A 25,695-nucleotide genomic window follows, 5' to 3' on the forward strand; every position below is an offset into this window, starting at 1 on the left:
TCTTTAAACTTTCCAAGTCATGTCATTTATCATTCTGACTGTGATAAAGGATGGCAATACCCTGCTCGTTTATCTTGTTCTTAGTACTCTGCAGAAAACAAAAATATAGATTTTTTAACAACGAGGTGTAGGACACCAACATCCCTCTCCCTCTCTGATAATTTAACTATAACATATCACCACCAGGCTTAAATCAAAAGAAGGGAGAAAAGAACTCAAAGGATGAGATGATTCTTTTTAGACATACAGCAAGATTTTAAACCAACAGACTTGAGTGCTCAATGATTTTAAAAGACAACAGCTCCCTAATTTTTAACATGTTTCTAAATTATATATGGGCTGTGTACTCCTCCAGACAAACGAACCCTGATAAATTACATTCTGTCTCTAGCCAAGCACTTCAAATAATCTTCCCCCTCCCATCTCCTCATCACATGAAATAAAGATGAAGACCAAACAACGTCAGTCACATTGCAGATCTACTCAACTACCACCTCTACCTGAAACAACACAATACATGTGTTGAGATCTTCATCAGTCTCCACCACCAGAAGCTGAATTTTTTGCTGCAATGGGTTCAGGCAGCTCCCAGGAGGGTTCTGGCTAATATATGCCCTACACAGCCAGCATTATGGGAGACTGCGTCCAGATCCTCTCACAAGTTTCTCCTGATGGGACTGCTCTCCTCCCTAACTGACTTTCTCTTTTATGCCTGGATAAGTGATTTCGGCTGCACCTGTGGTCTGCGATACATTTAACCACAGTGTGCTCCATGACCTGGCTGCTCCCCAGCCACGTGCCTGCAGGAATGCTGCCTGGAGCATTAAGCCCACTGCGTGTGCTTGAGCGCACACGTCCTATTTCTGACCTGCTTCATTACCCTTCTCCCGGCGAGCTGGCCCAGAGTTAATTTAATGTGTTTAAGGACTGAAGACCAGCCTCGCCACCCTGCAGTGCTATCAAACATGTTACAGGCTGAGAACTTGGCCATATTCCATCTACGGGGTTTCCTCCAAAGTCCCCTTCTTTTGAAAACAGCTGAGTTGATGCTTGATCAGTATGAGGACAGTGCTCCATCCAACACAGCCTACCACAACCAGAGAGCTCTTCGCACACCCAGTCTTCCCCTACAATGGCACAGGAGCCAGATCATTTCCAAGTCTCCTTATCTGATACTCACAAAGTACGGAACAAGATTACAGTACAAAACAGTGGTCCCTCTATTCAGGCTCTACTGGCCTTGTCAGCTTAGCACAAGGCCTTTCACATTCCCTAGGCCACGAAGTACCATTGAGGAGACACAGGAATAACTAGAGGCAAGTAAATACTTTCCAGCTTCTTCCTTAGCAAACTGCAAGAAGAGCCCCCTGAGCCTGAGGACTGTCATGTTCAGCTTCGAATCCCCATGGAAGAAAGTCTTTTCCTTTCCAAGAGTGACTTCCAACTTCATCAACAGTTAGCAGGATGTAACGAGATAGAGGGCCAGTATAATCACCACAGCTTTGAGAGAGGAGAGGGGGACAATCTGTGTCAGAACCACACCTGGACATGCCTTTGCACTGCAATCCCATCTCTGTCTACAAACAGGCTTCCTCTCAGCCCATTTGGAAGAAACTGTACTTTCTATCAGTACTGTATAAATTAAAAACCTTGAAAGTTCAAACACAAATCACTTCTTTTCTGATCTGGCCAATTAAAAAATGAAGAATGATAACAAGTTGTGAAATTTATCTTGTCACCAGCCTAATTGCTACTCGGGAGTTTCAAATTACGGCAGAAAAAAATGAGGAAAAAACCTGAAATGCTTATAGCTTGTTTAGATTCTGGTTTACAAAGTACAGCATTATCTTTGTCATTATGCGAGGAAATGCAATGGCACTGTGGACCTCTACATCAAAATCCCCCTACTTTAATTAATTATTTGAGTATTAAATCAGCAAGAAAAGAATTACAGTAGTTATTTCAAAGAGTTGCTTATTGCTTTTAAACATGTGATCTCTCTGCAAAGGTTAATACTAATTTGTCAAAAATGTTAGTTCTTTTTACTACAGAATTATTATGGTATTAGGATTTAGGACTAGGATACCGAGATAGTATGATTGTTAGGATACCTGGTGGTATCCTAATAAATACAGAAATGTTTTGAGATCTCCTTTCTAAAGAGGGACTGGGTAAGGACTGAGGAGAAAAGGAGGAAGGAAAGGCTTCAATGTAAGTAGGTGTGAGCTTGTCTACAGATGGAGAGGTAAGGACAGAGAAAGATTAAGTGAGGAACCCAGTGTGAAAGAGAAAAAAAAAATCAACTACAAAACTACAAGTGGACTACAAACATTCCAAGTAGAAGTACAGTACCCTGGGTGCACTTGGATGTATTTGGTTTAAAGTTACTCATTCACCTTTCTTCACTCATTCACTTCTTCACTAAAAAAGTCACACGTAAGTACCAGAAATAAAAGCCCAACAATCAAAAAGCAATCAGAGTTACATTTTTAAAGCTAATTCTTCCCCTCTCTTCTTCCCCCCAAGCTTCCAACTTCCCATCTCAGGGCTGTCAGTAGCTGTCAGCGGATCATATGAGAAATTCATCTGAACATACAACATAACTTGACAGGCAATACATCAGAAAACCTAGATGTGACAACAGCAAATTCTACCAGATGGTCCTGGATCGTATCTATCTATTGAAAAAAAAAAAAATTGACAGAAAAAAATTCTCAACCACAGAAAAGCAGAACTTCAGAAGAAGAAAAAAGAAAAAATCTGGTATATGCACTGTTTCACCCTTTGTTGTATCCATGCTAGAAAAGCAGACACACCTCCAGCTCGTCCTCAACAGCTTGTCCTGTCATAAATATCTATATGTATATTTAATCCTCCTACCCTAAGAAAAGGCTTCTAAATAAAAATGCCTTTCCCTTAAAGTAGCCGTACGTGCTACTAATAATGCTGCTTTCCAACTGAGAAAACTCTGTCAATGACTCCGGAGCCTGGTCCTGCTCCAGCACCAACATGGTCTCCGGAGTACACCATAACCCTGGGAGTAGCTGCAAACTTGAAGCACTTTCAAGACTCCCTGTTTGCTGCCCTTCCCATCTCCCTGCTGCTCTTGCAGGCAGCACAGATTCTGTTTGTGTTCAGTCTGCCTTCATACCTCATCAGCCTCTGCAGCGACCCTCTTGGGAGAGACCTTGGATTGCCTTGTCCACTGTCAGTCATGCAACTGCATGAAGGCAGATGAGGCCAGCAAGTCAAACTGTCAGGCTGCCACTGTTCAAGTGAGACCTTCAGGGACACCATTCCTTGCTCCTGTTCTGCCCCTGCCTTCAATAGCTGTGTGCAGATACATGTTTCGCTCTGTGAGTAGTTGTGTGTAAGTGCAAAAAACTACCGTGCATCCCTGTCCTCCCAACTGCACACGTTCTGAAATAAGAGGTGTGTAGTCAAATATATTAACTGGGTAAAGTGAAGAGACATGAAATCTGAGTGCACGTGAGGAATGGAAACAGTGAAGGATGTGGTGTTACCAAACATTTAACAGGACAGGGTAGTTCTCCAAAGTTCTTTGGAAATCTGACAGCTTCTTTGAATGCAAAGCTGTGGCTGTGGTAGAAAGGAGATCCGCTTGCTGCCAGTGCACAAGCTGCACTCCACAGCTTAGGACTCAGCAAATCTCTCTTCAGGCCACTGTGGCAAAATCAGTTTCCACCAAGAAACCAGACTGATCCTTTAACAAAGGAGTGTTTCTGTATATCATACATACCTATTTTCCTTCCCCTAAGGAAAGCTCCTTCCATTATAAACTCTCCTTTGTTGTTAAACGAAGTACACACATTTCCTGAGTGAGAAACACCTGTGAGGGGGGATTACCCCAGTGCACTCCTGGGGAACTGGGCTGCAGTCGAGCTTCAGAAACTGCAGATGAAGTGGACTGGCTCCAGAGATTGCTAATGCAAAGGGCTTTTTTAGCAATGACAGATGGCTACTCCCTGACTTCTGAAGAAGCAGTTTATTGTCTCCATCCAATCCATTTTACAATTATCACCTTTAGCACAGACAGAAAGCTACTTTTACATCATGGACCTGAGAACAAAAGACTTACAAAAAAGTCAATTCTCCCCTCCTCCTCGAACTTCAACAAGGAATATTAGATTTTTTACTCTGCTTTTGCCGTTTTAACATGAAAGGAAAAGCCAGTGACATTTCTAAGTTTTGTTGTTGTGCACCAGTGGGGTTTCAAATACTGCAGAGGAACATAATTACATTTACAGACACTTTTGACTGGAACGTAAATGTTGAGACAGCAGTAACAGTCTCTTAGAGATAAGAAAAACAGGCATTTAGCTCAAAATGTACGTTCTGGTTAAACTGAAAATGGACACCACCTTTATAGTGGAGTGCCTTTTTGCATCTTTTAAGTTTTTCTATAAATACTAGACTATGATTTTCCCAACCATCAACTCCCTACAGAGAGAAAAATACAGATCTTAGTATTTAATCGTTCTCAGTAGAAATACTGTAAAACAGGAGGCCTAAGAATAATATGTATTTAATAAAATGGATGAAACCTCCTCCCATTCTGATATTTAATTATATCTCATTAGAAAAGCAAAAATAGTGCAAATCAAAGTCCATGAGTCAGCTGTTTATTTATTTATAGGCATTTATATAGCACTCATCACCATAGCAACCAGGAACCTTTTTTCCTTCTTGTTCAAAGGCAAAGTTGTAATTTTGAAATGTGATCCTTTCACATCACAGTGCAAATAGGTACCGAGGTCCTGTGCTGCAAACACTTAGGCAGGTGCTTAAAGTACATGGACAGACCTAAGTCAAACACAGACCAGAGGAGACAGAAACAGATAAAGGAAAACTGAAAGGAAAGGATCCATGAAGCAAGCAAGAACAAGGGAAAGAGCGAAAAAGTAACAGCATGAGAAAATTCACCATGTGTCCAACAACAAGCCATGATCTCCCTGGTACTTTTTAGCTGCGGTAAAAAGTGACTGGTTCATGAAGCACAGTTCAATTAATGAAGACTAATCAACAAGTTCCAAATTTACACGGAGGATACCGGTGAATATTCCTGAGCAAGAATTTCCAAAAGGATAATAGCTTAAAAATGAGGCTGCAGAGAGGGCTGTCTCTTTTTTGAGAGCAGAGAAGTCACGAGCCTCACTTTGGCTGCTACTCTCTTCTGATCCCCCAGCAATTAGCCATTATCAAATTCCCACAGAATTAACAGACCTTTTTAAAAATGCCATCTGCTCACAAAACATCAAAGAAATGAGTAAAATAGAACATTGCTTTTGCATACACCATTACAGAATGAATTACTAGGTGTGTCCTGCAATTGCAGTTTCCCCATGATACTGCTGGGAACTACTTTTCGGATCCTCAGAAGAGATTGAAATTGGTTTTATACTATTTCGTCTGGTTGCTTCCCACCACCATACAGATTATACCCATACATGCACTATGCACTATTAGTACTCCAGATCCTTTTTAAAGCTAATGAACTTCTAACTGGGACAGAAAGGAAAAAAAAAAATCACTTTGTTATATAAGAGATGTTATCATGAATATTTCCTCAAGACATAAGTATGTGAAGTTATATCTTCAACTCTGCACCTAGTTTGATGCTATCTTCTTAAAAAACCAATACTGTCCAAAGCACTTAAATAGGGAGTGTTCAGTTGTTCCTAAACCAAACATAAATCTTTACACGAGACTGGTGGTTATTTTGTAGTCTTTTTTTAAACTGTATTCTAAATAGGGTAGAAGCTGCATGTATGACAGCAGGAAAAGTGACAAGTTCCTTATCTGGAAAAGCACCAGCAGGCACTGTTATCAGAACAGACCAGCTCTTTTAAAGTGGATTGATGAAGCTATTTTTAAGAACACCTAATAACATCACAGAGGAGACTCTGATCTCTGCAAAGGTGAGCCGCACAGCTCGATACTCCTGGGAGGCAGCTAATGAAACTGAAGCTTGTCATTCACAGACTGCGTCCAGTAATTGGCTTTGAAAAGTTGCGTTTGAGGCTCCATCCTGCTGAGCTCAGTGCCCCGCTCAGAGCTTGCTCCAAACGCCGGCAGAACGGGGCACTGTCTGGCATCACCAAGTCTGAGTGGCTGTGCCTCCCCTGCCTGTGCCACCAGGCCCAACCTGCGTGCATACTTGGAAGGCAAAAAAAGAAACCTACTTTCTTCCAGCACCTCGCACCTACTGGTTCGCTTCCAGGACAGGGAAAGACAGCTGTGGGAGGAAGGTGGCAAAATGGTGTTGGAGCAGGCGGTGTGCTGATGGAGGAGGAGGGAACATGTCCTACCACAGAAGGTGAAGGAAAGGGGTGAAGACCTAAAAAGAGAAGGAGGAGGGTCCCATGTCATGCATTCATATAGCACAGCAGAACAACCAAGTGCTAACTCTCAGTCAGTGCTCTGTGCCCACTGTGACAGTCACTGGCAGTGGCTCTCCCAGGAAGGTAGCCAGGAAAACAGGGTAGGCAAGCATCACCCATTTTCCCCAAAACTCCCCTGACCCTTTCTAGCTCACTCTTCTCCAGGCTTTGTGGACTCAAAGACCCAATTCTTCCCCTCGATGTGAACGACAAAACTGAATTCTGCATCCATCTTGAAACAAAACCAAAGAAATTGCCATTCCACATTGTGAGAAGACTAAGAAATTTCTTGAAGAAATTTTGTCTGCACAGCTGAGGACCTCTGACTTGGTTCTAGCTTTGTGGTTTAACGCTCTCCTTTGCACCACCTCCTTTTTTCATGACATTTCCTCCCTCCCACCACTTCCTAGAAAAATCTGCTCCTTCACAGCCTAGATACGTCCCAGTTGGAAAAGCCATATTAAACAGAAAACAGGTTCTTCTGCCGAGAAAAGTCATCTATGGCTCTGATTATTTGAATAAAATGATAGTTTTACTCGTGGAGGATCTCTAAGCCTCTATGTCTTAAAACACCTCCTAAAAACCTTCCTGTGTTAGAGCACAGGCCAGATATGTTGGAAACTCTGAGGAGCAGTAACTGAATGTGGGCTGCTGTTACAGGGAACCATTTAAACCCACAGCACCTACAGAAGACTTCAAAGCAACAAATTTTAAGTGAAAGGGAGTCAGAATAAGGGAGATGAGAATAGGGGGATGAGAATATTCAACTGACTGAAGCAAATCTCAATAAGCTCACAGTGGGATGTGACTCAGGAGATTGGAAATTTAACTGGGAAAGGATTTTCATATAGTCCATCCATTTTGCACACTGCTTAACACAGAACGTGCTCCAGGCAATTAGTCCCAAAACATCAGCCAAGTACCTAGAATGCATGTTCATGGCACACTTCACGAGTGTTGGAAGCTGAACTCCAGCTCTGATGGCAGCTAATTAAAACAGAGAAGTCCAAGTAGAACATGTCACCTTGCAATCACAAACTGCTAAAAATGCACCCCGGCAGAAAAGTGCTCTGTGCAAGGCAGGGTTCCTGTATCTAGTTCATGCATATGGTATCTATCACGGTTTTGAAAATGACACTGCAAAATACACATCTTGTCTTACAGCTGATGTGTTTAGCATACATCAGATTTGGGTCGGGGAGAACGTCCTCGCAGAGAATAAAAGCTCTTCTCGTTCTCAGCTAAGTCAAGCCTTGAGCTAACAAGCCAATCAATCAGTTCAAGTGTTTTGAGATCCCTCTTAAAAGGAGCCGTTTCTGTTTTATTACCAGAGTCAGCAGTCACCGTTTAAAAGTCAGCATATGTCAATAGTTACCCAACTATGGTGCTGGTGTGAAAACACCGATATGTTCCCTTGGCTTTAACAGTTGCTCAGATACAGTCATTATTCTCATCACCAGAGGATAGTGTGCCTCTTCAATTTTTTTTTTCCCCCAAAACAGCAGCCTTTATCTTAATAGCCCGTTTAAACACTGGGTTAATTGTGAGGGGCTGGTAGGAAGAAAGGGGACACCAGCAGCCACCGGTGAGCCCGACCTCACAACATGCATGTGCAACGCATCCAGAGCTGACACAAGCAAGAGAAACTTTTCTACTTTGCTTAGTCAGCACACAACAATTAAACGGGGCAGGATGCGGCATCCGGACCCACTGGGGCCAAACTCACGTATTCACCGCTAAGCTCTCAAAGCCGAAGACAGGTGTCTGGGACGGGGAGGGGTTCCCAAGGCACTCAGCCATCAAGGAAAATTGTCAGGAGAACATAATTACATCTCTACCTGCCCCGGTAGGCTTTAAACCTGCAGAGTCTTTGACCTCTGGGGAGGTTACCAAGAGTTTTAATTGAACAGCTGCCTGTGAGAGCAGGCACTGCTCGCCCTCACCGCCCGCCGCCGCCCCAGACCGGAGCGGTGCCCACGGCAGCGGGGCCAGCCCCGCTCTAAACGGGGGTTCCCTGGGTTACCCGCCCCCCGCCGTGGGGTCGCCACCGATCACGAGGGGCACGGCCCCGCTTCCCGCCCCTCCCCGCCACCCGCTCTGCCCTCGGAAAGGAGGCGCAGCCGCCGCCGCCCCCTGCGAACCGCTCCCTGCGGGTGCCCGGGCCGCCCCCGCCCCGCGCCGCCTCACCTGCCGCCCGCGGCAGCGACCGCCCCTCGGCCCGGCCCGGCCCAGCCCAGCCCCGCCGCCCCGGCCGCCTCCTCAGCCGCGGTGTCCCCGCCCCAGGCGGGCGGTGCCGGGGCGGTGCCGGGGCGGGCGGCCCCTCGCAGGCGGCTGCGGCGCATGCCCGGGCCGGGCGAACGGCATTGTGGAGGGGGCAGTGCCCGCGGCCCGGGCTGCTCTCTGGGCGGGCGTCCTGTCTGGTGTTTAGTGCTGACGCTCCACCCCGGCCTGCCCGGGGATGTTCGGTTCACACCCTCCACCCGGTCCCAGCCGCCCCTGCTCTCACCGCAGTCCGGCTTTGTCCCCAGTTTCCTGGAGCTTTCTGCTTCTCATTGTCCACCCGCAGCTCCTCATCTTTCCCCCAGATTTCTTCCAGCCTCCACGTCATAGAATCACGGAACCATCAGTCTGAAGAGACCCTCAAGATCATCCAGTCCAAACGCCAGCCCACTGCTACCACTCTAACCCCCTAACCACTAAACCATATCACCCAGTGCCAGAATCAGGCGCCTTTTGAGCACCTCCAGGGATGGTGACTCCGCCATCTCCATGGGCCACCTATTCCAATGCCTGACTACCCTAACTGTGGGTTTTTTTATTTTTTCTTCAGGAAAACTTTTCATACTGTCTCTCGCAGTATCCTTCTGGACAAAATGTCCAGCGTACAGCTGAAGAACCATGTTAAGTGATGGGTGAGCAATCAGCTCACAGCTTGGGTGCAAAGAGTTATAGTGAATGGGGATGGCATGCAGTAACTAATGGGGTTCCACAGGGCTCCATTTCTCTTCAGCATCTTCATTAATGACTTGGATGTGGCACTCGAAGGAATACTAAGTTTGCTGATGACACTAAATTGGGAGGAGGTGTTGACTCCCTCGAGGGCAGAGAGGCCCTGCAGAGAGACATCAACAAATTAGGGAGATGGATCTCTCTCACTCATAATGTACATGCATTAAAGTGGAAGGCAGCCATCCGTATGATGAGTATATGGCTCCAAATCCATCAGGAAAACCTGGCAGATTGAAGGCACCTGCATCCTTACTGGAGGAAGATTCCTTCACACTGGGGAAACTGTGACAGGAGCAGCACGTCACATTCACATGTTGGGGTTTGGTAAGGTCAGGCTTCACCAGAGCAAACCAGAGACCATTAGGGCTTGAATAAACCACTGAGACCATGATGAGCCGGGACAAGAGGTTGAATTGCCTGAGCAAGTGGACACCTGTGCATACAGCACCTTTGCTTGACCCAACCTCTCCCAAAGTCACCGGGTCTTTTGTCATTCACACCTCACTGAGGCTTTGTGTTTCTCATGGGAACCTTCTATTCCAACGCCCACACAGTGCTCTCGGTCAATGGGAAGGACAGATAGCAGTTTGGTAGCATCTTTCACATTAGCTGGTGTTTGTATGCATAACTAAACACTCCCAGAGAGACAGGTGTGCTAAACATGCACGCAGGAATTTAATATAAAAGTTTAACTGTTGAAAAGTTTTCTTCTGAAAAGCTGATAGTCATTTGGGAGAATTCAGATTTAATAGCTTAGTACTCCTTCCTCCAGCCTCTTTTTTCTGCCTTGCAGATTTTGTAGCTAATGATCTGAAGAATTTACTTGTGTTACAAGAGAGACACATGAGAACTGAGGCTTTTCAGAAATGCTCATTGCAACTCAAAATTAACTTCGTTACAGTCTCTATGAATTTTAGCGTTGAGCTCCCATGGACTGACAAGGCAAATGTTAGACTTCTGAGATTTGTTCTCCAGAGTTTGTTCAAGAACTATTATGCTAATGAAATCCATTGCAAGAGATCCCATCTACTCTGTTTCTCATTACATTTGTGAGTTATACTCCAGTCCTAGAGAGACTTCAGAATGCTGGACCCGCATCCCCATAACTAGGGCAACAGTACAAAATAATCATTATCATCACCATTTTCATTAACACTTCTTGGAATAAAAAGTCACTATTTCAAAAATATTTGGAGATGTCTATTAATCTTCCCAAAGCATTTGTGAGTAGAAATCTTGACTAAGATTTCATGAATACCTGCTTGCATAGTCACATAAATGTCATCTGCAGTGCTACTTTTCCTCCCTGTTATGAAATATTTAATGAACCAGTCAAAAGCCAGACATTACAGTAATTTGAATTAAGTGGCCAGTCACGTATCACAGACAATGAATGGCCAAAAACACAGACATAATCGTTCAAGAAAAAAAAGAACACCCATAAGCTGAAATGTATTTCTATGAAATATTCATAGGATTGCGGTGATTTATTGTCATGCCTGCTTCAGAATAATCTGCAACGGGAAAAGAGCATAATCTGATAAACTTTTCATGCAAAACAGTTCATTTGTTATTCCTGGAGTAAAAAGTTTGTAGACCCACATCTGTTTAAGTCTATTGCCTGTAAGGGGTAGGGATGTGTTTTCCTTAATGCAAGGTTTTACAGAGGATACCTAGTGGAAGCAGTGTGAATGTGCTGATGGCAGACACGGTCCCTTCAGGTGCCCAGACGTAGGTGCCTAGTGCCGTTTTAGACGGTTTAGGTTGCCCAAGACATCTGCACAAGGCTGGTAGATACAACATGGGACCTATAAGACATTGCCTGGCCCAAACTTGAGCTTCGACATGGTACCACACAGTTTTGTTGCCCAAATCACTTCTGATGTGACTGTTGAGGGAATAAATCAGCTTTTAGAGACATAGGCAGAGGATGGGCTCACAATTAGGAGCTAGAACAGTTGAGCCACCTTTTACAGTTCAATAGACAGAGCTTGCTTCAGTATCTCCAACCTGAAGCAAACCTTTTTCCAGCTCATACATCCTCTCCTCACATCACCTTATCCACTTGGGTTATAGCTCTCTTTTTGTGTGCAGCCTCTTTGGATGAGAAAATATCAGAGGGATCAGTCCTGGAAGCTGACCATGTCCAGCAGAGCTGCTGATGTGCCTGCTCATAAACACCAAAACGCTGGACTGCAGCACTCCAAGCCTTGCCCAGCTGAAGTCAACTAGATCCACCAGTTTCTTTGGTGTGTCTTTCTGTGTGATGTTGCCTCTGCTTTTTTGGCTGTTAACCTAATGCCTCTGCTCTCCCTTGGTTTCCGGTATCTCTGTGTGTACTGCACGTATTGTGGGGACCTGTGTTCTTAACCTTTTTAAACTAGGACAGACAGAAGGATCTACCCGAGTTTTTAGTAGGATCTTGCTGGGATTTAGCCACCCAGATATGGTTTGCCTATGGTGTAGTCACAGCTCAGCAGAGCTTGTGGGCCAACCAGCCATTATGTAAAGCTGGATGAACACTACTGATTCAAGTCTTGTAAGAAGTAATAAGGGACATCCATGGAGTGTGCTACTGCCTGATCATCCTGCCAAGGAACACTGTCTCAGACAAAAACATCAGTGAAGCCGTTTGGGACTGAAGGCACCGTGTAACTCTGTGCACATCTGCTCAGCGTAATGCTAAACGCGGGCAACAGAGAGAGCTGAACGAGGGAGTTTGAAAGTGCTACATGCCTCAAAACTCTCTTACAAATTCATGTAATTCACTAAAGAAATTATACATATTCATGTCATTCTACCTCAGGACTGTGAATTTGTGTGGAGGGGATAAACATTTTCTTGCCTCCGAAGAGCAAGATTTCATTAAACTGTCTCTCTTTTGGCAAAAGCAAGCAGTGACCCCAATCTCTGCAGTACCTGGCAGCCAATAATAGATGTTTCATGATCAGTACCTGCCCCCTGGTAGCAATTTTTCACACGCTGATGTCGAACACATGCAGGAGTAAAAAAAGAAATAAATCTGCTGCTGAGCAACACTGACACTGTGCCTACAAGGCGGTGAGGGCACTTGGTGTGCTGAAAGGACTGCTGTGATCCCAGTGTTTTATTCCTCGAGCCCAAAGGCGGGTAATTGCCGGTGTTGCTAAGGAAGGTCAAGGCTTTCTTTGTCTTGTTGCAGGTAAAATGAGGTGAAATGAGTACATGTGCTGTTGAATAGGTAAGCAAACATAACTATTCTGTACAAGGAGGTATCAAAAAACCTTGTAAGGATGCCAGTTAAAGCTATCCACTAGATTTGTGGTGATAAGAAGAGAACAAAAAGACTTCCCAGTCCCACAACCTGGGCACTGATCCCTGCTTCTGCTGCTAGCGATCAGATCCCACTGACCGCAGAAGTGGGCAGCATATGGTAATCTGCACTAGCACAACAGCAAAGTAATGGAGAGGGGGAATCTTTCCTAGCTCCTTGTGGTGTAACAACAGCTTCTGCTTGGTTTTGGAGTGGTCTGTTTAGTTTGGAATGCAGGACAGTTAGATAAACAAACATTCTACTTATTTAGCCATTCATTTATTTAACAACATGGTACAGACAAACTATTAAGAAATAAACAATTTTTCCTTGTAATGTAGAATGTAGAGAGATTCATATATGGACTTGAAGTAGACGTTCCTCTTAAATACAAAAAAAGACTTGCACTAATCTAATACCATGATTAAAACTTCACAATACAAAGAAGGAATAGGTGGTAACGAGTGACAATGAATAAAAAAGACAGGAAAATGGAAAAATCCAGTGACAGTCAGCATCAATAGATGTGCCAAAAGCTCCCTTGTATGACAAAGTGACTGTCTCATGAAATATTAGCAACTATCCAGAACTGGGAAAGTGTGAAAATCTTGTTGCTGTATAAATTATCTGAGACACTCCTGCCAATTATAGACTTGCTGTGAGGAAGAGAGACATTGGTAATCATGACAGAGACTGTGTTCGAGTGTCATGTGAATATTCTCGGGCAATTATTCAAATCAATCATTTCTTGTCCTGGTAGGAAAGATTCATCACTCTTAGTACCTCGTGTCATTCAGTGACTGAATTGATGGGGCTCTGCTATTTCTGGCGTTCTGTAATCTGCCTGTTTAAGATGACAACAGCCAGGCATTTAACTGCTGAGGTGGAGAGCTGTCCAGCAAAACCATGAGAAAGATTACACAGATCGTAAGAGACCAGTTCCCTTCAGCACTGAGCAATGTCCAACGCAGAGGTGTTTTTGGAAGTGGCAGGAGTGATGTTGGCCATTTCCATTGTCAGGGCATGAGAGGGTATTGAACGCAGGGGAAATAAGATCCGTTTAATCACTCTTCTTCCACACAGGATGGTTATGAGACCTGCTAACCATGTCTTGTCATTACAAACCCTCCAACTTCAGTGTCTGATGTCCCTGTCATTGAGAATGACTCCCATATTCAATGACATTCCTGCTTCTTGGTGGTCTGACTCAGCTTTCTCAGCCCTGTGTGTGCTGACCTACCCTTTTACACCTGCTGTTTTCCAGAAAGAGGGGCTCCTGTCACCACAACTTCTTTCCTTCTTGCATCCTTGCTGGCAGGAATCCCTCTAACATGGGACTGTGTCCTGCTTCCATGAGAATTACTGTTGGTAAGAGACATGACTAAAAATGTGCAAAGTATCTGTGTACCCGTCAAACTGTTACAATCCAAACCATGGTGACATAAATCTGGATCTTTGTTTTGGGCTGATAAGAGCTGATCTTACCTTCTTATTTATACATAATAAAGCATAATTTATCAGTTCACTTTTTTTTCTTATTATGCCTCATTTATTTTTTCTGCCTCTTCCTGTAAACTTTGCATGTGTAAAGGCTGATTCGAGCCTGTAGTCACAAGGGGATGGATTAACGCTGCAGCTCTGCCTCTGACAAACCTGAAGCACCTGATTTTGCAAACTAAATAAAATACCACCTACACGTTACTGCTAAAAGTACCAGGGAGATGTATCAGCTGGGTTTCAGTACCACAGGGCTTCCCTGCTACTGTTTGAGAAACAAAACTAACATCAGCAAGTGGTGACTTGAATTAACGTTTGTTCTTTAATAAAATAACAAAGCAAAGTCTCCACGGAGCAGTAGTTTCCTTTTTTCTACATGTAAGTGTTTGTAACAAAATAAAAGAGCATTTAACTCTTCAGGCTGGTGATAACAAATAAAGATGTGGTTCACCTCAGCTTTCACACACTCCCTCTCTCTTTTCAAAGAGCTTCTTTCCTTTATTCATGAGCTCTTTGGGGATGGGATTTTTAACAGTTCTTTCTGCCAACTTGTGGTTAGCAGAATATTTGCTTTCCTTTTTTTTTTTTTTTTTTTTTTAAGCCTGTGTTGTGGCTCCCAAGTATCCATCTGTAACTCTCAGAAAAATATTGGGTAGCTTGCGGCTAGAATATATTTTAGGATGCCTGATTTGTCACTGGTTAGCTCAGATGCTGAAGTTTACCTTGACATCTGAAATTCACTGAGATGAGCAGTCCTTTGGAGGCCCTCTCTTCAACCACCTCTACCAGGTCACCCCTCTGAAATCCCGAGAGATTATGGACATTGGTACTGATCAATCACACTGGAGAGAATTTTTAATTTTTTTTTTTTTTATTTTATTTTTTTTGCTTTAAGTGTATTTATTCCACAGATTATCCTCCCTGATTCCCTTCTGCATGCATCTCTACTGAGCTATGATGCCCTTCATTCACGTAAGATTTTGGGGGTGCATATCCTATTTTTAGGAAGTTATTTTGGAGGAAAGGAAAGAGTTTTATGTCTTACACCTCCATAGCGAAGGTATGAGGTCTGGACATAGAAGATAACTATTCCTGCTTCACTTGATGGTTGAGCTGTGACAGCAGTCCAGACTCCTGCTCTTTGTACCTGCTTCTCATAAGATGTAAACTTTGCCTCAGTGTAGCATAGTCTAACTTTTGTTACCTTCATTTAATGACACACACATATGAAAGCGAGGAGGCGTTATACCTCCTTCCAAGACTGCAGCTTTTCACTGCCTGCAGCTCAGAGCTATGTCCATCCTGAAAAACAGTGGGAAACATCAAACCTAATGCTAAGAAATCCCTACTTTCCATCCCAGTTTTCCTTCTGACAAATTACTTTCATTGCCAGCAATTTGTTTCTTGTTCTCATGCATGCACAAACATCTTGGTTCCAAAGTCTGAGTAGAGGTGAGATGATGATTCCACTACTCCACAATCCCTGCTGCCCACTGCCTGGGGAAGTGACGATGGTCCCACCCTTCTTTCAGCATTCCTCCATCAGGTCCCATCCACAGAGGGGGCTGCATATGCTGGCACCAGCCTAAAAGGCTTCAGATCTTTCTTCTCAGGTGCCCAAAGGGACCATGAAAAAATGCTCTCTATACCTCCTCTTCTGAGGGCTGGATCATGATGAGAAGGCTGTCCCAGTTTTCTAGGTGATCCTGATCCAGGCCAGCCGGAATACAAGCATGCCCACTGCCAATCCATGTGTAGCACTGTTTTGAAGTGGGAATATTTGGTATTTGTGAACTTTCAGACAGCTTATTGAACTTTGCCCTTCTCAGCAGCAGCCCTAGGTACTGCAGAAGTGAATTGGGATGGCCAAGCCAAGTAATGCCCCTTTTGTTATTAAAGCTGTCTCCTCTTGTTGGGTTCTGCCTGCCCCAGTAAGTATGTTCCCATGAGCTCAGTTTTTAACTAATGCAGCAAAATAAATGAAAATAAGACAAAGAATAGTGTTCCACTTCTCTGGGAACACGAGGCTTCAAGGATGTAACATGAGTTCAGCACCTGTCTGCTGGAGAATTTATACATAGGATGGAAGGGAAGTCTCCGGGGTGACAGCAGACAGATACTGTTTTTTCTGTCTCTTTTTTCTTTATTTCTTTTTCTTTCTTTTTTTTTTTTTTTTCCCCCTATCTGAAAACATATGACATTTTTCTGTGTAGTTTGGGCAGGGAATTTGGCTCCTTGCATTCATGTCACAGAAAGGCAGTGCATCTCTCAGGCAGCATCATTTCCCTTCTCACTCAAAGCACCACCGTCTGTGAGTGTGCCCCAGCTCTCCCCTCACACACTTTGTGCTGACAGAAAAATCTTCTCCATCTGAAGCTGCTCCATCTCCCTGCAGCTACAGCCCCCTGTGAACTGCAGCTACCTTCCCCCTGCTCCCTCACTTACAGATGACACATCCCATCTCATTTATATTATTAAAATTATTTCCATGGGGTCACCTTCTGCTTCATGCCTGAGATGATATAGAAAATTAAGCTTTTCCTTTTGTGCCATTTGGATTTAAATTGTAGATTTTAAACTCGTCCTCACTCCTCAATCCTTTAATTTTCCACAGACATCACCACTGCAGTGGCAACTCCTAGTGACTGCATTAGATGTTCAAAAAAAAGAAATCACAGGCACATTGACTCACATGATGTTATGATGAGTGAGGTGGATAATAACAAACATGCAGTACTTCAGTCACCCACTGGGTCTCTTTCCATTTTCTCCACAGAAAACCTAAATAACCTGCTGTGTGGAGTATGAAAAAGGTTGTATCAAAAGAACATCTGCACATTAGCGTAGTGATTAGCTTATGGAGTAGCACCCATGGTGAAAGAGCTTTTATCTTCTTTTCCGTACACAGAAGTGATGTATCATGTGAAGGGATGCTTACACTGAAGTTGGACCTGATGTCTGTTGTGAATTCTCAAATACTTCATCAAAAATAGTTTCTTGCAGGTGAGTTTGGCAAAAGGCATTTGGGCTGTTTAGGGTAAAGTACTGGATTTTTTTAGGAAGTGTAATTGCAATTACTGTGTTTCACAGGCAAGAATGCTGCCAGGAATTCTTGGTATGGGACGCAGTTTGTACAGTAAATATGCAAACCAATACTTTGGAAACTGCTTCTTTCACTTAAGCTTGATTTAAATGTGTGAGTTGTTTGCAGCTTTCTGGTATTTCCCAGTCTTTACTGGTGTCTTTCTTTATCATCAACCTGAAAAAAGCTGATGCCATATGGAGAGCTGGAGCAGCCAAGAGTTTTGTTCACCAGCAATGCATCATTCAAAGCATTTAGAAGCTGCCAGCCCTCATAGTCCCAGACCAAAGCTAACCTTTGTAGCAGCACTGTTAGGTTTTCTTACTTCTTTTTCCGAGTCAGATGGTGTTGGTTTTCTCCTATGAAGAGCAGCAGATGAGATGACCTGAGGGGTTACTCCTGATGGCAATTCCTGTGCTAATCCAGATGAGGCTGGCATCCTCAATTACATTCAGTTTAAGGGACAGAATAATCCTCTGCACTTCTTCGCTGTGCTTGGTACAGATGTGATAGGTCTCACCTGAGTACTGGAGCAGGGCTGGAGGAAAGGAGGAGTACTTGCTCTTTCTTGGAGTGAATGACTGAACTATTCCACAGAGAAGGCTATGCAATAAAAATTAATCCAACTCCTTCATAGTGGCTAGTGACTAAATACACAACTGTTTAAAGAAGCACCAGGCCATCTGTTCAACCTTCCTTGCAGCATATCCTTCTACTCAGAGCAGACTCCAGAATGTGGCTGAGGAGCGAGATGGGACAGAGATGCTATAGAAAGATGAAAGCTATTGGATTAGCCTTTTTGTCCCAAGGCTGTAACAGAAATCTTTAGTAAGTAAAGCCCAGGCATGAAAATCACATTGTAGCTTGAAGACGAAGTCCAATTTTGAGCAGAAATTCATCCCTGTTGGTAGTCTCAAGGCCAAAGTATGCAGAGACTCTGTAAGTCCTATTTTCAGGGTGTTAGCGGCACACAGATCCCTCTGCTACTTCCTCTGCATGTGGGTGAAATGAATCGAGAACACAAGCAGAAGCTCATGTCACAGAGCACTGCAGTAGGTCACGTTTGAAGATGACTTTACCACTTCTGAAGTCAAAGATTAACAAACGAAAATCTGACTGGAGAAGAGACACTGAGTGCTGACACATTGTGAAAGTTTGGGAGTGAAAGGGCTCTGGGTTCTTGTAATAATCTATGTGTTATAAAACTAAAATTGCAAAATACCACTCTTCTATATGGAAACCTTGAGACACGTTCCTATCTTTGAATCTAACTTACAATAGACTATATACCCATTCTTCTGTTTCTTCTTACAAGACATAGTGATATTCAGCTTAGCAAAAAAGGTGCATGCAAAACTCACCTGAGCTATAAACATCTGATTCTGCTGATGGGACTGTTATAGACAAATTTATGCTGCAGAACATTTTTTCAAATAGATAATAGGTTTAACGACTGACTATGATAGTTATAGTCCCAGCCTTTCAGCTGTGGCTTTGGTTCTAGGATCAGTAACTCCTGGTAGGATTACCCACCAAAGGGGTCTTAGTTCTCTAGTCACCACACAATCTGCTCATGGACACAGTCTTCCTACAGAATAAGGAAGGGAATGAGGAATCTGAGGCAGTGCTCTGAGACCAGGGAACCTCAGGCAATAATGCCCCCTACTGATGTTTGAACATTTCCAGGAGAAAGAGATGTTTCGAAGAGCCGGCAAAGGCTGCAAGTCTGATAGAAGCAACAAGAACTCATGAGAGGAGCACAGGCAGACAGCTTGATGCTCCATGTGTACATGGAGGAAAGCAACTGCTCAAAAAAAATTGGATTTTGAGAAATCAGATTTTGAGAAAAAAAATTAGATTTTGAAGAGCTTTTATTTTAGGGGGAAGGAACTTCAGTAGCTGAAAGTTAAACTTTCATCATTTCAACAGCCACAGAAGCCCACGGATTGTCCCATCCAGGCCAAGGGAACTGTGGGCAGGGACTGCTGCAGGGCATCATGAGCACAGCTCACACTGGAATGCTCGCAGACACATATCATGGTAGATATTACAGACCATGGTCACCTTGCTTGCAGGGAAATCAAGCCAAGACAGCAGTTGACATGACTACGGTGTAATCATATATGGGTAGGCAAATGACTCCCTTTCTAATTGGAGTTGGTCTAATGCCTGAGTCCTGTTATTACCAACCTGGCAGTTACAGTCCTTTACAGCCAAATGCTGACAGTAATTTCATTGCCTACACACCACTACTTGTAACAGCTTTACTGAAATTCGGTGTCTGGGACTTGGCTTGCTCTGTCTTACATTCCATTATTACCTATAGGACAGGTATTTCGAGTGCTTCCAAGGAAAAATGTTTTATGTTTTATACAGAGTATCTGTAGCTTAGGAATTACAAACTTGCCTTTTTAAAATTAAAATAAAGCTCAGATATTTGAGTAAAAAAAGGCTGCTGTTTGGTTCCTTCTCTTCCCAGAAGCAAGGCCAGCCATCCTGTTACATCCACCGAGGGCCAGCCTCAGCTCAGAAGAGCTCCTGTAAACTGCCTGTGAAATGCAGTCTACTCTGTGGCTTAGTGTAAGTTGCCATACTTCCATTCACACACCTTGAGAAAGCTTTCAATCATCCTAGGAGCCACATCTGTGCAAAAAGCACAAGGATGAGTATGTATCCATGCTCATGGAGGGAGGAACAGCTCCCTCACCTCCACAGGAAAGCTGCTTGTTCTCTGGTGACCAGGACAAGGAAAGTGGGTTGATACAGTCCTGTGGACTGGGAGACTAAGAGCAAAAGATGAGACCTGGCTCTGGTCCTACCCTTAGGTGAGTTACTTCCTACTGTAAACACAGCCAGTGTTTCCAAACAGCTTCTTCCTGCCTGTAGAGTCAGGATACTGCCTGTTAAGTTTGCTGTCAGCATGTCAGCATCAGATGAAGACAGTGTTTGCAAAAATAACAAGACACCTTAAGAAATCTGAGAAGTGAGGTTGGATTTTACTATTATCACTACCCTAAAAACACTTTACATCAGTGTGCCCTTGGGAATGCATTCAGACAGTGACATCCAGTTTTAACTGTGAAGTTAAAACCCTCGGTGCCTTCTTATGCTTTTATCACAAGGATTTATGTCAGCGAAATATCATGGAAAGTGTATTCAAGTGGTTATTATGCACCCATCATTCCACTCTGATCAGGCCATGTGAAGTTGTATCTGGCATCTCATATGCAAAGGAAATCTGCTTTTGATGGAAACTAATGTATGGTTAGTTTGCTACATTAGCATGTGATAATTAGAACACAGGGCTTATGATGTATTACAACTATATCTTAGTATGCATGCATGCAAATACACATATAATACATCAGTCAGTTAAATGCAAGCATCTCTAGGACAGAAGGTGGTATAAACAAATCTAAGCAGAAGTTTTGGACACAGAATGAGGACTGCATAATGAGTGCCTGGATTTACAGTCCAATAACATATTATCTATTCCTCCCCACACCCTGAACGGTGTGCATATATTAAAATCTCTAATCTGTCTGCTTTCATATTCCTGAATATATTAGGACTTTCTGGGATTCTTTCTTTTTAAGTTGCACAATCCAGAGTCGATTAAATGGTTGCAGCTTGAAGATGTGCACTGTGGCCGTGGCAGAGCAGGACGCCTCATCACTCTCAGTTTTGTGCATCCGTAACCATGGCGACTTTGTGGCTGCAGCTTTTCGCAGACTTGGTGTAACCTGGGGTGGGTAAAGGCATGCTTCTCCGTCTGGTGCGGATGTCACGTACAGGATCTCTTAGGATACATTTTTAATTACTATGTTCTCTTAATTACTCCTTTTGATTTCCCGGGTGAATTGCCTTTCTCGAGTTTCAGTGACTCATTGTGAAACCAAGTGATATCTGCAGTGTCTTCAGTCTGGAAATTTTGTCCCAGACCTCTGCACCTTTTCAAGAGCAACACTTACCTGAAAAACAACACAACCTGGTGCTTTGTACTTGTGGCTACAGACCAGACATGGTGTTTTACAAGTGCAGATTCCCTTCCCTTAGCTGCTGGCCTTGCCAAATCATGTTGGAGAGTGTGGCCATGCTGTCCAAAGTGGCCTTCGAGGGCAGCCCTGCTTTGGCTGCCCACAGGTTGCCCACAAGGTGGGCTCCCCATAGCATCTCACCTCAGGGAGGTGAAAGAATAACATGATGGTGACCCCAGTGAGAGTGCAAAGGCAACATGTGTTGGGGTGCAAGGAGAAGGGAGGCTGTCATCGCCCTCTTGACCATTTGATCCCCTCCACGGCTGTGGAGAGATAGACTCATGCTCCTGTGGGAAAAGATGTCTTGGATGTGCTCGGGGGGAAGCTGTGGGGTGCCCAGCACACTCATCCCACTTTCTGAGAGCTACAGGCAGCATCAATCTGTAAGTCTTCAGTGTGTAAATCTTGTCAGCCCCTGCTGAGAGGTGACTTAGACAGACACTGTCCCTTGTCACCACACTCTTTTTTGATTGCTCTGCTACAGCACATTGTGCTGGGACCAGACAACTCTGGATTTAGCCATTTCTTTGATAGGTGCTTTGCTAAGACCTGTAATTTATCCCTTTAGAAGCAATCACTTCTCCTGGTGAGTTAAAGCTACCCCTGGACAGAGGTCCAGACAGCACAAGCCCTGAGCCCGAGGCAGGCATCTCGGACCATACACACATTTTAGAGCCAGACAGCATGGGACTGAGCTACAACAGCTGGGGAGGAGCTGTGCCAGACTGGAGGGGAGTTTTGCTCCCAGTATACCTGGGGAGCTTGCTCTCAACTTGACCTTCATAAACTGGGAAGTTATCTTACATCCTGGATTAATCACTATTTTACAGAGCACCCATATATTCTTCCACTTAAACGGCACTAAACACAAGCAGTAACTGCACTATTTCTTTTTTTTTTTTTTTTTTTACCTGGGCAGCAATATATCTTCTTTTCATAAAGTCATCTTTAGCTTAGGCATCACTGTAAATAGCCGAGCAGTTGTGGTGCATTATTTATCACTGTCAGATGTTTAGCACATGAAATAGAGCGGCGGACAGCAATCGGATCACTCCTTGTCTTCCTGAGCAGGCTTGGATGGGATGAGGGGGATTTATGGTTAAAAGCTGTGCCACGGAAAGAACACGTAGTACTTGTTAATTAAGGACAAGGAATTGAAGACCAGTACTGCTGCATTTCTGACAGAGGGCAGCATTGAGTTTTATATCACGTAAAATAAAAACAACCTACAAAACAATTCTTGTCTTTCTGGTGATTGCGCAGTTCATGAAGAAGAAGGGAAGATGGTTTTTGATCATGACAGAAGGAACGATTTTTTTGCTATTTGCAACTACTGATGCTCAAAATATTCTAGATATAGATGACCACAAAGCAAGGCTGCCACCATGGTCAGAGAAGCGGAAATATTTACAATACAAAGCACGAGTCAGCCAAAATTGCTTAGTTGTGCTTTCTGCAAATACTTGGCAACCTCTTGCTGACTATCAGCCTTGTGGAGTTAATGTGAGGACTTGTTTGCAAGAGACCAAGCATCTCCTGCCCAACTCCTGTGCTGCCCCAGCTCACTGATCCACTCCTGCAGCCTCCTCTACCTCTGCTTGGAGCCAGAAGAGCAAGCTGCAGTTACACTCACAGATGGTCTCACACTCGGAGCAGATGTGGCAGCAGCAAGCATTTGGATGAGAGAAGTGGCATGACCGGCTTGCAGGAGCATCTGTGCGTGCTGTCATCCTTCTCCAGGCTTTCTTGCTGGCCTTCTTCTTTCCCCAGGAGCTCTTTTACCCCTCTTTTAACAGCATCCTGCCCCCTTGCACTGGCCACTAGTAAGCATTTGTGTGGTGCTTCATGGCTCCTAGTGGTTTTCCCCCTAACTGGTAGTCCAGCTCATCGCCATTTGCTTACCAGCCACCCATGACCGCCCAGCCCTCTCTTCCCATCGCATCCACAAAACCTTCACAGGTACGATACCCACGTCTCGGGTTGCTGCATAAATAGCATTGCTAGCATGGGATGTGCTGTAGCACCACTACTGACCCTTGTGTCCCACAGTGGCGTTCAGGAGGTAGCTGTGCAGAGCTTTGGGCTGATGAGCACTTGCAGAGCCCTCCTGGCAGCTACTCTGCCTGGCAAGCAGAGAGCAGATTGCGAAGAACCAGAACCAGAAGCCAGCTCTGTTTATGCTTCCCCACCACAAAGACCTGTTTTCATGATCAGAAATTTCCATGGGAAAGTTTTTCCCCTTGCAAGAAATGCTCATAATGCTTGCAAAATGTTTGCTCTGCTGTGAGCCATTTCTTTGCCTATCAGTCACATTTTTTAAAAACCTATGTTATCAACTAGCTTCTAACTAAACTTTTCTTTTAAAGCTGGCTATTTTTTGAGAATATTTTGGTGGAGAGAGTGTAGGGTTGGGGTTCTTCACTCACAGCTTCATGGAAAATTCTGCTTCCCGGACTGCCTCTTGTCAGGGCTGTTCTGCTTCTCCTTTATCCAAGGCCATGAAAGTCTCCAGAATGAGATACTACCTGGATGGCCTTGTAAGGGAAACATGTCCTGTAACTCCCTGCTGTTGTTCCCCTGTTTGGGGGGACTATGAAAAGGAGGGATCTGGGGAATACTGAGAAATTATCTGGGAAGCCACCAGCAGACAGTGGCCTTGTAAACCATCTTTGTACTTGAGTCCCTTTCTCAATAAAAGGCTCCATTCCCTCCTGTTTTTTAATAGGACCAGAGAGCTGTGAGGGCATCCCTGCAGCTGCAGCAGGAGGGGGTGCTGCTGAATGTCACCCTGGGCAAATGACTGGGCTCAGATAGTTTTGAAGGGAGGATTTAGCTGGTGCGATGTTTATGATGGGATAGACATTGTCTCTCCCTCTCTGTTCTCTGTTAGAAACAAAGGTTTTCTTTTCCCTGCCAGCAAGGAATCAATTCTTTTAATTCCTGAGCAATGTAATTTATGATTAGGAACAGTCCTTGACTTGGGAGTTTACAGCAAAGCCTGTGTCTAACTTTCTAGTGTTCCCAGCCTGTTGCACCCCTGGGCTCTAGCTGCACCTATGTAACAGAAAGGAGGCAATTCCTACATGAAATTGCTGGAAGAGTGAGTGCACCATTAGCTTGAATGGACATTTAGAAACTTGCCCACATAGGAGGCATTTTCCAGTAAATGTGGTTGTTTCCCAAAAATGGCGGATGTACATGTGGGGTGTGCATGTGTTATCTGCTGCAATGCCATCTCCCTGTAGGCATTTTCATTATAACTTTGAAAAAGAACTGCTGCATATTCCATCTTTGCCCTGTCTCATTGATATTCATTCATTCTCTAGTGGGCTTAATGTTGCTGTCTGCACAGGGAAAAAAATTAAAATAACAAGACAAGGAAATAATAGAAGAAGGAGGTGATTCTTTTTAAACCTTTCTTGCGAGTGACGACAAGGATTCATTTGTCCTGAGCCTTTGTTCCGGGAGCCCTTGGCACAGCAGTCGTCGGAACAGGTAACAGGAACAAGGTAGCTGGTTGGAAATATTCAAATACCTTGGAATACATCTATAAATCATGTCACCACTTTTCTCTGCAGGTGCTGAAGAGTAGGAGGGAACAGGGATGAGAACAGCGAGCAGATCAAACAAGCAACCTTCAGAGGAGACATCAGCCCCACAATGATCGTTGGCATGATGACAGCGTCTTTGAGGGCCCCTGTAGGTAGTTTTGTTTATCTAAAATAGGGCTGACCCCAACCAAATATTTATGTGCCTCTTGAGTGGCTTTAAAAATATTTAAGGGTCTTTGCTCATGTAGACTGGAAGTTTTCAATGGAGCACAAGTCCTGTTGACTTGCAAGATGATATGTGCACCTATGTCACTCAGCTGCTTTTGGAAATACTCCCCACAGGCAGGCTGATGGATACTGTCCAGCTCTCCCAGCAGGCAGAAACTGTGCAACCTCTCCAGGGCAAAGGGTATTTGGACAATGAAAGGGAAATGCATATATTCCTGCCTCACCCAGCCCTGATTGCCTTAGGAAGGATGTGTCTGTACAGCTTTACCTGTAGGCTAAATAGGACCTGATCAGGCCAGGGTTTGTGGAGGGAACCTCAGATAAGTTGTCAGGTCTTGGGGTGGGGGTCCTGGGGCCACTCATGGCTCCTCTGCCATAGGCTGGGTCCAGGCAGTGCGGTTGCTCTGCATCCCTGGTACCCGTCATGCCATGTAGCCAGACACCTAATGTGGGCACTGCCAGCTGTTTGTGGAGCTGGTGGCCAGTCACTGTGGGGGGAGAGGTTGCTGTGCCCCCTTTCTGACTCCTTGTGCCCTCCCTTTCATCCCCTGCATGTTGCCAGTTACTGCCTTTCTGCTGTAATTTCTGCCAGATCCCA

The 25,695-nt window shown here is 44.3% G+C and overlaps 1 protein-coding gene and 1 long non-coding RNA gene across 7 annotated transcripts in view; one reads left to right on the top strand and one right to left on the bottom strand.

Annotated features, from left to right (window-relative positions):
• Positions 1 to 8,616, bottom strand: part of POMGNT2 (protein O-linked mannose N-acetylglucosaminyltransferase 2 (beta 1,4-)) — a 30,065-nt gene extending 21,449 nt beyond the window's left edge. For 3 of the 6 annotated variants that reach the window (XM_050326304.1, XM_050325691.1, XM_050325597.1), the window contains exon 1: positions 6,204 to 6,369. The gene's annotated coding sequence lies outside the window, so the exon portion shown is untranslated. Of the gene's footprint in view, positions 1 to 6,203; positions 6,370 to 8,588 lie in introns of those variants that run through there. The other 3 variants (XM_050326214.1, XM_050325775.1, XM_050326387.1) reach the window with 2 other exon arrangements.
• A 14,350-nt stretch (positions 8,617 to 22,966) lies between these two features.
• Positions 22,967 to 25,152, top strand: LOC126646641 (uncharacterized). Its single transcript, XR_007630366.1, has 3 exons — positions 22,967 to 23,277; positions 24,671 to 24,813; positions 24,897 to 25,152. It is a non-coding gene; the product is annotated as an uncharacterized LOC126646641 (long non-coding RNA).
• The last annotated feature ends 543 nt before the right edge of the window (positions 25,153 to 25,695 follow it).

Source organism: Myiozetetes cayanensis, unplaced genomic scaffold, assembly GCF_022539395.1.
Source record: "Myiozetetes cayanensis isolate MyiCay16 unplaced genomic scaffold, myiCay2020 scf1, whole genome shotgun sequence".
NCBI classification, from domain to species: Eukaryota; Metazoa; Chordata; class Aves; order Passeriformes; family Tyrannidae; genus Myiozetetes; species Myiozetetes cayanensis.